Source organism: Sinocyclocheilus anshuiensis, unplaced genomic scaffold (assembly GCF_001515605.1).
Source record: "Sinocyclocheilus anshuiensis isolate Anshui unplaced genomic scaffold, SAMN03320099.WGS_v1.1 scaffold783, whole genome shotgun sequence".
Taxonomy (NCBI): domain Eukaryota; kingdom Metazoa; phylum Chordata; class Actinopteri; order Cypriniformes; family Cyprinidae; genus Sinocyclocheilus; species Sinocyclocheilus anshuiensis.
Genome location: NW_015549592.1, coordinates 132,374 through 143,135, shown reverse-complemented (window position 1 = coordinate 143,135; position 10,762 = coordinate 132,374). Strand labels below are relative to the sequence as shown.

Here is a 10,762-nt window from a genome sequence, read left to right as displayed (position 1 = left end):
GGCCCAAATGGGTTTCACATGGGCTACAGGGGTACAGAGTGGGCACGGCATAAAATGGGCATCGTATCTGGGGCCCACTTGGGTGAACCCAGGTGGGCTCCCCATGTGGTTCCTAGTTGGGTAATTAATGGGAAATTTGTGCATGGGCTCAAAATGGGCTACACATGGGACCCTATTTGTTTTATCAAATATACAAGTGCAAACATAATTAATCCCATATAGGGTGATTACATGGATATATATAGTGCACATATGTGTCTTTAAAATGATTTTTGTTTTTGTTTTGACACTTGGATTACTTAATCAACATATAAAAATTCCGACACTCCTGCATTTGTACACAATTTTCCACTGACATTTAGCAAAAAAAAAATGCAGCCACTTTAATTGTGCTGACAACTTTCTCGCGAGATCCCATCCCCCCACCACCTCTCCCTCTCTCTTGTTCGAGATGCTTCGGCACTTCACAGAACGATCGGCGTATGACATCAAACTACCGCGAGACGCAGCCCCTCCTCGATCTGCATGGGACAGATCCCGCGTGATTTCATTCAGCATTTCCCATCCCCCACCCGGCATGCGCTGAATCACGCCGGCGCAATTATTCACTGACCGCTTTGCTGTAATTTTCGGGAGGAGGGGAGACGTTTGCCATCAGTGTATCCAAGGTAAGAATTACAATTTGAAAACTTCAAATGTTGAGCATGTAAATACATTGTTTACAAACCATAATGTTAACCGAAACATAGTTTGGCTTTTTGTCACGTTAAAATTTAGACATCATACACAGCTCGCGCCATATTTTCCTCTTATTTCTGGCGCCAATGTCTAAACGATAATGCTGTATGTCTTTGTGTTCCCTACGCCCTCTAAAAGTTAAAGACACTAAAAAAGCTCATACTTAAACTGCAAAGTTTGGCACCGGGCTGTGTGCTCACGATACAGGAAGATTACAACGATGAGGTCAAATGGCTTATATAGCAGAGAAGCTAGTGTAAGCTAATCTAGTGTAAATAAGGTAGCCTGGGACAGATGTCGATTTGAAGAGTAAACAATAAGGCTGTTGTACTTTTAACAATACATAAAATACAATAATATTACAACAATACTTAATATTTATCATGCAAACAGGAGTTTCTGCCTTATATAAATCTGCATCAGTTTGCATTTGGGTGTTATTATAAATCATACAAATTGTTATGACTATATAAATGTTTTTGCTTAAATTAGAATTTAAATTTTTTTAATTAATAAGCATTTTTTTCTTACAGAAAGTAATCGGACGGTCTCGGATGTTGATGCAATGGAGGAGCAATTGGCAGACCCTACCTTCCAGAAACAAGTGGTATGTTCTAACATGACCATTTAGCTGAACATTAAAAATTTTTGCACTTACAGTACTGTGCAGAAGTCTTAGGCCACCATTTTGTTTCTTTCAGTTTTTTTAATACTGCCTATAAAATTCCTATATGTTCTGGTTGTATTCTAATAAAATCCTTGAGATATAACTATATAGAGTCATTATACCCAACCCTCTACATTGCGAGTAAATCACTCGCATATGCAACTTCAATTTTCAGATTTTAATCGCCAGTGTTGGAGGATAAGTCTAAGTTTAGAACAGATATATTTTCACTCGCCGAAAACACTGACTGAGCGCTTTAGAGTTTCATCTGTTTTCAGTTCATCTGAATGGATGCGCAGCATGTGAAGGCGCACGACTCGCCGTCACTTTCTCACACACACGCAGAGAGAGAGAGAGAGAATTGACACGCTACATGTAAATGATATTCTTTGTTTTCCTGTCAAAATAATGCAATTCCTTTGGAATTCTTCAGCTTTTAAGAACTGCCGGGTTCTCTGGTAGTGGGCGGAGCTAATGTGCAAATGGCAATCTCATTGGTTGGAGCTCACCTATTATTGTCGCTGATTTGATTTCAGCAAATCAGTTCAAACGAATGCACACAACCTGATTAATATTCATTAATCAGGGGGCTTGGAGCAGTCCTGGCCCAGGAGATAGAGGGGGAGGAGCGGCCGGTGCTGTACATCAGTCGTAAGCTCCCTAAGAGAGAGACGATGTACAGCACCATTGAAAAGGAGTGCCTGGCGATCCGGTGGGCGGTTCTCACCCTCCCGTTATTATCTCCTGGGGCGGGAATTCACTCTCTGTTCGGACCACGCGCCCCTGCAGTGGCTCCACCGCATGAAGGATACCAATGCGTGGATCACTCGTTGGTATCTGGCTCTCCAGCCATTTAAGTTCAAGGTGATCCACAGGCCGGGGGCGCAGATGGCGGTGGCTGACTTCCTCTCCAGGAATGGGGGGGGCTGCAGGCCGGATGGCTCCCCGGCCTGAGTCGGGCGGTGGGGGTATGTGGTGAGGGGGGCGTGGTTTAGCGGAGTCTGCAGTGGGAGAGAGCGGTCGGAGACGAGCGGTGAGTAAGTAGGTCAAGTGCAAAATGACATTCACCTGCTTCTCGTTTCAGTGATTGGCCTGGAGAGACCGTAAAAGGCCTCAGGGGGAACAGAGAGAGGGAGACAGACTGAGGACTCGTGGGGGAGAGACTGTGGCCTGGGCATAGAGAACCGCAGAAGTGCTATATAAGTTTTGTTTGTTTTGCAGCGCCAGGGCGCCTACTTGTATTCGCTGTTCCTACGGGACGCTTAATAAATTACCCGAGCCTCAGTCACGCTGACTCCGACTTCTTCCTTCCCTACTAAAGAACCTCATTACAATGAGTGTTCTAACTCGTCGGGGAAGCGTTGTCTCTTAATTGACAAGATATCTCATCAATGGTGGGGAAATAGTTCAAATATGTTTTAAATAGAAAGAATAAAGGCATAGTCACTTATGAGCTATGAACTATGATTGGCACAGGGAGTGTAGTTAAACTCATCACGGCATTCAGAGCAGAAACTTGTTGTTACATATTAAATATTGTGGTCATGTTAAGAGAGGTGAACTGACAGCGGGCGGTGGGGGAATGTGGTGAGGGGGGCGTGGTTTAGCGGAGTCTGCAGTGGGAGAGAGCGGTCGGAGACGAGCGGTGAGTAAGTAGGTCAAGTGCAAAATGACATTCACCTGCTTCTCGTTTCAGTGATTGGCCTGGAGAGACTGTAAAAAGCCTCAGGGGAAGCAGAGAGAGAGGGACGAGACAGACTGAGGACTTGTGGGGAAAGACTGTGGCCTGTGGCTAGAGAACCGCAGAAGTGCGATATAAGTTTTGTTTATTTTGAAGCGCCTGATCTCCTGCCTGTTTTTGCTGTTCCCAAGGGAACCATAATAAATTGCCACGAGCCTCAGTCACGCTGACTCCGACTTCTTCCTTCCTTACTAAGAACCTCGTTACAGAGACCAATTTAATTTTTGTGTGAGCTATGCCTTTAAATGTTGCCCTGTGCCCTTGTTTACAAAGAAACCATTTGTTTATGATAGAATATTATATCCGATACCATTATTTCCTGAAAAATTTAAAAATGGAGATGTCTGCTTATTTATTGCAAGGGCTTAAATATGGAATTTAATCTCACTTTAATGCTCTTTGTGTTTTACAGGAAGCTTGAATTTTTTTTTTTATCTTACATACCAAATTACCAGAAAAGAGGCAGGAAAGTCAGTGTCAAAGTGGCTAATGGGTGACAGGGGAGGAAGTAGTACAGGGTTTTCAAACTTTGAAAACAAACCACTTGTGGGTCGCACAAAGTCACTTGGCTGCAGCTAAATTTGCGTTTCAATGACACACACACTCACACAGTTCAGTCTAGGGCTGCACGATATAGCCTACCAACATTAATTACGAATTGCAATATCCTTAGTGCGATTTTTGAATCGCAATTAAGTCCGCGATGCGTTGCGTGTTTTGGAGCGCGGGCGCGCATAAGTTGTAATAATAGTGAGGGTCTCAGTCAATGTCATTATTAAAAGGCTCAATTGGTCTGCATTATTAATGAGAAAAAAAGTCAATTGTTTTTTTTATCTCAAATATTTTGGTGGGTCGTGAAATAGGTTATACTTGTCTAGGTGGGTCGTGGAATGGAAAAGTTTGGGAACCCCTGACGTAGTGGAGAGCAAGATAGGTAAGTCTTAAGATATTCTTGATTTTTTCATGGAAATACAATCTTTAAAAAAACAAGACTTCTGTTTTAACTGTGAAAAAGTGGCACAGTGGTTGATTAATTGTTTTTTTAGATAGTTTTTTATAAAGTTGTAAATGTACAAGTTAAAATAGTCATGTTTAAATTTTTCCAAATAAACTTTGCTTAGAAGCTTGAAGTACTGGTTTCTGTTTATTGAATACCTTTACAATTTTAGTGGATTTAATGTAATGTTTGGGTTTAGGGGTTTAACGTAAAATAAGGTAACCCAAACAGACAAATATATTAGCCCATATGTATACCTGTTGTGGCCCATAAGAGACCTACATAAGACCTAGTTGGGTCCCATCTCTAACCCATGTAGGCAGGCTCATGTAGGCCATCAAGGGCCCACCATCAGCCCATCTGTGCTAACCCATGTGGGGCCACCATGGAAACTGAGGACAAAATTAGCTGGGTCCCAGTTGGGTAGCCCAGGTGGGCCCCAGATATCAGCCCAGTTGCAACCCCTATGGGCCCCACATAGGTGTGTTGGCTGGGTGAGCACCACTGACAAACATCTAATCTTGTAAAATGTGTGGTAATACTGCTGAGTGCTGCTTCCTATGTGATCGCGAATCTCGAAAGTCAAAGTAAAAAACAAGCGCGCGCTCATAAATGATTTCAATGCCCCGCATATTAATAACGGCTCCCTGATGCCAGCAGTTTATATACAGTGTAATTAATTACCCAACGATATAATTGCGACAGAAGATATTGAAGTATATTTTCCCTCCCATTTCGTATCCCCTTTAGGGATTCAATTTTTTTAAATGGAAATGTCTAAGCCTTATGAGCAGTTGATTTATGCTTATCGACGGACTGTTATGTTAATAAGTGCCGTCATTCGGTTATGTTTATTATGTTAATATGTTTCAGCACATTACAATCATTATATGGCTTGAGTTAAGGTAGCCTATCTTCTGAATTAAACAGTTTATCATACAGATTGAAAGCATGAATCCTGTCTCTCTCCCTCTCCCTCTCTGTTTATGGGTGTTTGTGCGTGCTTGCGGGGGAGGGGTGCGATTTTCGAACAATAATCGAATAATACCCAGTGATTTTCGAATATTATTTTTGCTTGGAATGCCCATCTCTAGATTAGAGATTCAAATATATGAAGCCCCGTTTACACTTGCCATTAAAAAGCGACCTGTATCCTGAGGCAAACCAAGATGAAGTGGGGGCCCCAGGCAAAATTAATAGATGAGACCCTTTTGTTAATATATCTTCGTTACCTAGATATATATTTATACAGCATACAAAAAGTACTTAAAACGCATATAATAGAACATAAATTGGTTTTTTTTTTTTAAACAAAGTGCTTATTCTTTAACAAAATATCAATCTTCAGCTTTATGACAGAAGATACCCTACAATAATTCATTACTTTGTGCCGCTATGGATTGAGCCTTTCATATAATACTTTTGTGCATTAAAAAGTGCTGCAGCACTCCCTGGCTCGGAGCTAAAAAAAAAATGGGGGTGCGGTGTTAAAAATAAATAAATAAACATTTTGTAACAAAAAAGAAATAAAACTAATTTTATTAATTTGAATATTCATTAAAATCATAGGGGAAAAAAGCTTAACGACAATAAGCAACAATTGTCGCGTGACGTCACCACGTCCGCATCCGTCATTGAAGATTTAAAAATACACCAGTCAACATGGCGCAAAAACGCATTTCGATTTTTTCGCCAAGCCCAAAAAAAATAAAAAGAGATCGAGCCTTGAGCTGGCGATAAGGAAGCAGACCTGGAGCCTATGCCTAGTGGGCAGCCAACCAGCAGTAGGCATACGCATTAATCTTATTTTGTTTTAGTAGTATCCCAGACAGCAGACCGTTTCGGCCCAGATCCGGCCCACATCTGGCCCGAATGGATTTCACATGGGCCAGATGTGGGCCGGATCTGGGCCAACACTATGTTGCTGTCTGGGATTAATTCTAACAATAATTCATTCTAATTCTAACAATTCTTCCTGATTATCCAGTCAGTATGGTAGGCTACTCTAAGAAGCCCTTTATTGTGGTCACACTGTAAAACATGAGTTAAGTCAAATCAATTTGACTGTGTAGCCTAAGTTGTTTAAAACTTTTATCATCTACTGATTAAAAAAAACAAAAACATTTATTGTTGCCATGACTTTTTGATCATATTTTCCCCCCTATAACACGTCTGTACCCAAATTAAGAGTTAACGAGCGTGTCTACAGCTATTACAAAGAAACAGAGAAAGAGCGAGAGAGTCCATTTACCTCGGCAGCAACTGTCACATTCTCACATCTTGATCTTTAACGTTATCTTTTCGTGGATCAAAAGAAGTAGTATCATTAAGAAATTCACATATTAAACTGAATTTTTATTAACAAAATGACAATTTTGTTTATAAAATTTGTAACGCAAATATAATGGATTCCCCTTTTAAAACGATCGTAGTTTGTGGTTCATTATTAAAACAGATCAGTCATAAAGTAGTACAATGGCAAATTCGCATTTATTAAACCTCTAACTCTTATTAACAAATTGATGAAGACAGAGCCTATACTTGCGTTGTAACCCAAATAAATAAGGTTTCCCTTATTTAAAACGAAAACACAGCAACAATAAAGATCAACTCAGTTATTTTAAACGAAGAAATTAAAAGTTTATTAACAAAAGTTCTCTTGCGCTTTTTGATCCGCCACCAGTCATTTCGCTTCACTCTCGTCACGTGACTCCGAGCTGCTTGGAACAGACGCCCGGCGCCTCAGAACTAGCGTCCCATGTCCAGCTGATCTAAATTGATTTTATTTTTTTTATTTCTTGTAACACTGACTACAGGACAAAGCCTGTGTATTGCACACATATAACTTAGCTCCTGGGAAAACTCGACAAAAGTATTATTTTTACTTACTTAGGATATATTTGTTCACATTCCAATTCCAATGCCTAAATATTCTTTATTTTATATAACATTTTTTTGTTCTTTCAAAGTGTACTTGCATTATTATGCTATATTGTCATACTGTCATTAATCAGTGGCTTAAAATGGTCTTAAAATGGCAATAATATCATTTATCGCAATAAAATTTATAATTTTGGTGCAATATATCGCACAACAAAAAGTAGTTATCGTGAAAGCCCTACCGATACTGAGTATCGGATCGGCGCACCCCTATTCATTACATTTATATAGCGCTTTTCTAGACACTCAAAGCACTTTACATGAGGGGGAGTCCCCTCATCCACCACCAATGTGCAGCATCCACCTGGTTGATGCAACGGCAGCCATAGTGCGCCAGAACGCCCACCACACACCAGCTTATTGGTGGAACGGAGACAAAGTGATGAAGCCAATCAGCAGATATGGGGATTGTTAGGAGGCCATGATGGTCAGAGGCCAATGGACAAATTTGGCCAGGATGCCGAGGTCACACCTCTACTCTTTTCGAAAGACATCCTGGGATTTTAGGCCATGATGATCAGAGGCCAATGGGCAAATTTGGCCAGGATGCCGAGGTCACACCTCTACTCTTTTCGAAAGACATCCTGGGATTTTTAATGACCACAGAGAGTCAGGATGTCTCATCCAAAGGACGCATACAAAACAATCTTGGAAGTACAATCTTCATATTTACAGTAACGGATTGTCACCTTAAATGACATTTAAAAATAAATAAATAAGCCCAGACACCAACAGCCTAGTATGGCAAATTATTTAAATACTTAACTAGTTAACTACAAATTATAGGGCTGTGAATCTTTGGGTAGACAGCGAATCGATTCGATTCACGATTCATAGGTTTTTGATTCGATTCAAGAATTATTTATGCAAATTCAGAACGATTAAATTCAATTTGATTCACAATTAAATTCGATTTGATTCGATTAATGATTCGATTCTGCGTTCTTTAAGTGCATTCACAGGATTATTTAAATGCTTCCCCTAAATTCTTTAAATGCCTTATCAGGGGGCAAATTAGCAGCCTTTATGGTTACAGAACCATAGGCTATAGAAAAAAAAATGACCCGCGAGGGACACTTTTGTTACTTTTATTGCACCCATTTAAACTCCTCGAATCCACTCAAAAAAAATGTTTTGTGTATTCCCAGTGCAAGTGTGACAAAAGTAAAGGACTCTTGACCGTACAATCTATGATCAACACACGATTTTTTTAATTTTTTTGAAAATCGTTTTTGGGTCAAAATAACCCGAGGGACGGATGAAGGTTTTAATGATGCTATGGCATGACATTGGCATATGTAGAAATGTATGTAAGCCAAGATTTAAAAAAAGAGCTTTAAAAGTATTATGTATAGGCTAACATTTTGTCACACCAGGGGCGTAGCCATCATTTCAGAAGTGACAGAAATGTCAAATATAATTTTATGTATGTATTATTATTATTATTATTTGGTTTTTTTTTTACAAGGAATTCTTTTCTTATTTCTTACTTTGAATTTGCTATAAGAAATCAAATACACTGCTGGACAATAAACAATCATTTGTAATCTATCATTTTTTCTTAATGGCAATTTTATTATTGTTTTATATACTACAAACAATTATTTCAATTTTCTGCACAGAATAAGGTAGAAAATATACTTTATAGTTTCTGTACTGTAATAAATGATATGTCAATTAGCACTGCATCATTCATACATTTTATTTATTTATTGTGTTTATTGTCTTAAAGGGATCCAGACAGCAACAGTGTTGGCCCAGATCCGGCCCACATCTGGCCCATGTGAAATCCATGCAGGCCAGATGTGGGCCGGATCTGGGCCGAAACGGTCTGCTGTCTGGGGATACTCCACCCCAAAATGAAAATTTTGTCATTAATCACTTACCCCCATGTTGCTCCAAACCTGCAAAAGCTTCGTTCGTCTTCGGAACACCGCATCGGAGCCGTAAGGGATAACGGTAACATAACACGCTGATCGTGGGCAGCTTTTGAATGAACATTTATTTATAAAACAAAATATCTTCTTTGACCATATTAGTCTACTAAATAGCATTAATTTTGTGTACATAGAAAAAGTCTTAGATCTTTGAGTTCAGCTCATGAAAAATGGGGGCAGCAACAAAAGTGTTGCGTTTATAATTTTGTTCAGTGTATTTAAAAAAATGTAGTTATTTATTATGTATTATTATTATTATTATGTAGTTATTTTTATGTAGTTATTTATAAATTTAGGTATATTTGCATCATTTATGATTTATTTTATATTTAGCGACCCACCCGCAAATAATCAGAATGCATTTTAAATAGAATCAATAACAGCAGCTAAGTAGTCCTTCTAGAGTAGATTATTTTTGATAAGCAAAATATGTTTGCTGCGTAAATCAGACAGACTTACTGAAAATGCAAATTCATTCTCTGCCAGTAGGAGGTGCTTTAAAGCTGGAGAAACAGAGGTTTCCCCGGTAACTGCTGTACACAAAGCAGCGCTGAGCTCACAAACGCTGCTTTATCAGGCATAGGCCTATAACGTGCAAGATGAAGTGAAAATGACATCGAAAATTTTCTAGAGATAGTCTTCCTTCAGAAATACAGGGATATAAAAACACCCGCACCTCGTTTTGATTTTTAAACGTGCAGTACGTGCTCATGTTTATTCAACTAAGCCTTTTGGAAAATCGGACAGTTTTTATATTGTGGCGAGCGCCACAAATAAATAAATGTATGGGAAACACATCCCACAATGGCTCGGGAAAGAGGACAACTTGGGATGCCAGTTTTGCACAGGGAGCTTGGCAGCTGCAGTTCCTCCACTATCTCCTTCCATGCTATGTCCTTTTTGGTGCGGTCATGATAGCAGCTAGAGGACACATCGTACAAACATGCCCTCTGCTGCCACAACTCAACAAGAATTTGTTCTTTATGGGTATCTCACATACCAGTATACCTTCTACTTTTTTTTTGCCTCCATGGCATTGAAATTGTAGCGCCGCTGGTCGCATGGATCAATACTTCATTTCATGTTGCAATTTCATTGGCTGTTGAGTAGATGCAGGTCGTTGCAACAAACACACTGTGCATTGATCATGCTGAATTTCTGACACTGTCAGAAAACTATCGTAGGCTATCTTTGGTCGCAAGACCGGTAAAACACCCGTCTTTGAACCTCTCTCACTGTACGACATAGGACCACAGATTAAGAGCCATGATCACAGAAATCGCCACGATTACTTCACGATGGCAATCTTTCGTCTGGGACAGCCAAATCCGGCCCACATCTGGCCCATGTGAAATCCATGCGGGCCAGATGTGGGCCGGATCTGGGCCGAAACTGTCTGCTGTCTGGGAAGTAATCTTAGGCTACTCATCAGAATGATATTCTTCACTGGATCTAGCTGTGCGACGCATCACGTTGTGTTCTTTTTCTGAGGTAAATTCTGGGTTATTCCTCTCAGGCGTCTCCTTCCAGAAACAAAAAGTAGCTGGGATGAATTTGTTTGTTTACACGGAGGCGATATGGGCGTTTACAAGTGCGCGTCTCACGTGGATGTTTAGAATCTGAAAAGCGCGATCAGCTCGTGGCCGTGACCGCATTAGAGATAATGAGCTGAGTCGGGAAAACGGCAACGCGTTGGTTTCATACGGATTAATTATCAGAGAATATTTGTTTTGGACAAGACT

The 10,762-nt window shown here is 40.0% G+C and overlaps 1 long non-coding RNA gene across 2 annotated transcripts; it reads left to right on the top strand.

The window, feature by feature from the left end:
- The first annotated feature begins 376 nt into the window (after positions 1 to 376).
- LOC107658186 (uncharacterized) lies at positions 377 to 4,096 on the top strand. 2 transcript variants are annotated; one of them, XR_001630766.1, is made up of 3 exons: positions 377 to 668; positions 1,272 to 1,345; positions 4,010 to 4,089. It is a non-coding gene; the product is annotated as an uncharacterized LOC107658186 (long non-coding RNA). The 2 variants fall into 2 exon arrangements; XR_001630767.1 differs by having other exon boundaries at positions 379 to 668; positions 4,025 to 4,096.
- The last annotated feature ends 6,666 nt before the right edge of the window (positions 4,097 to 10,762 follow it).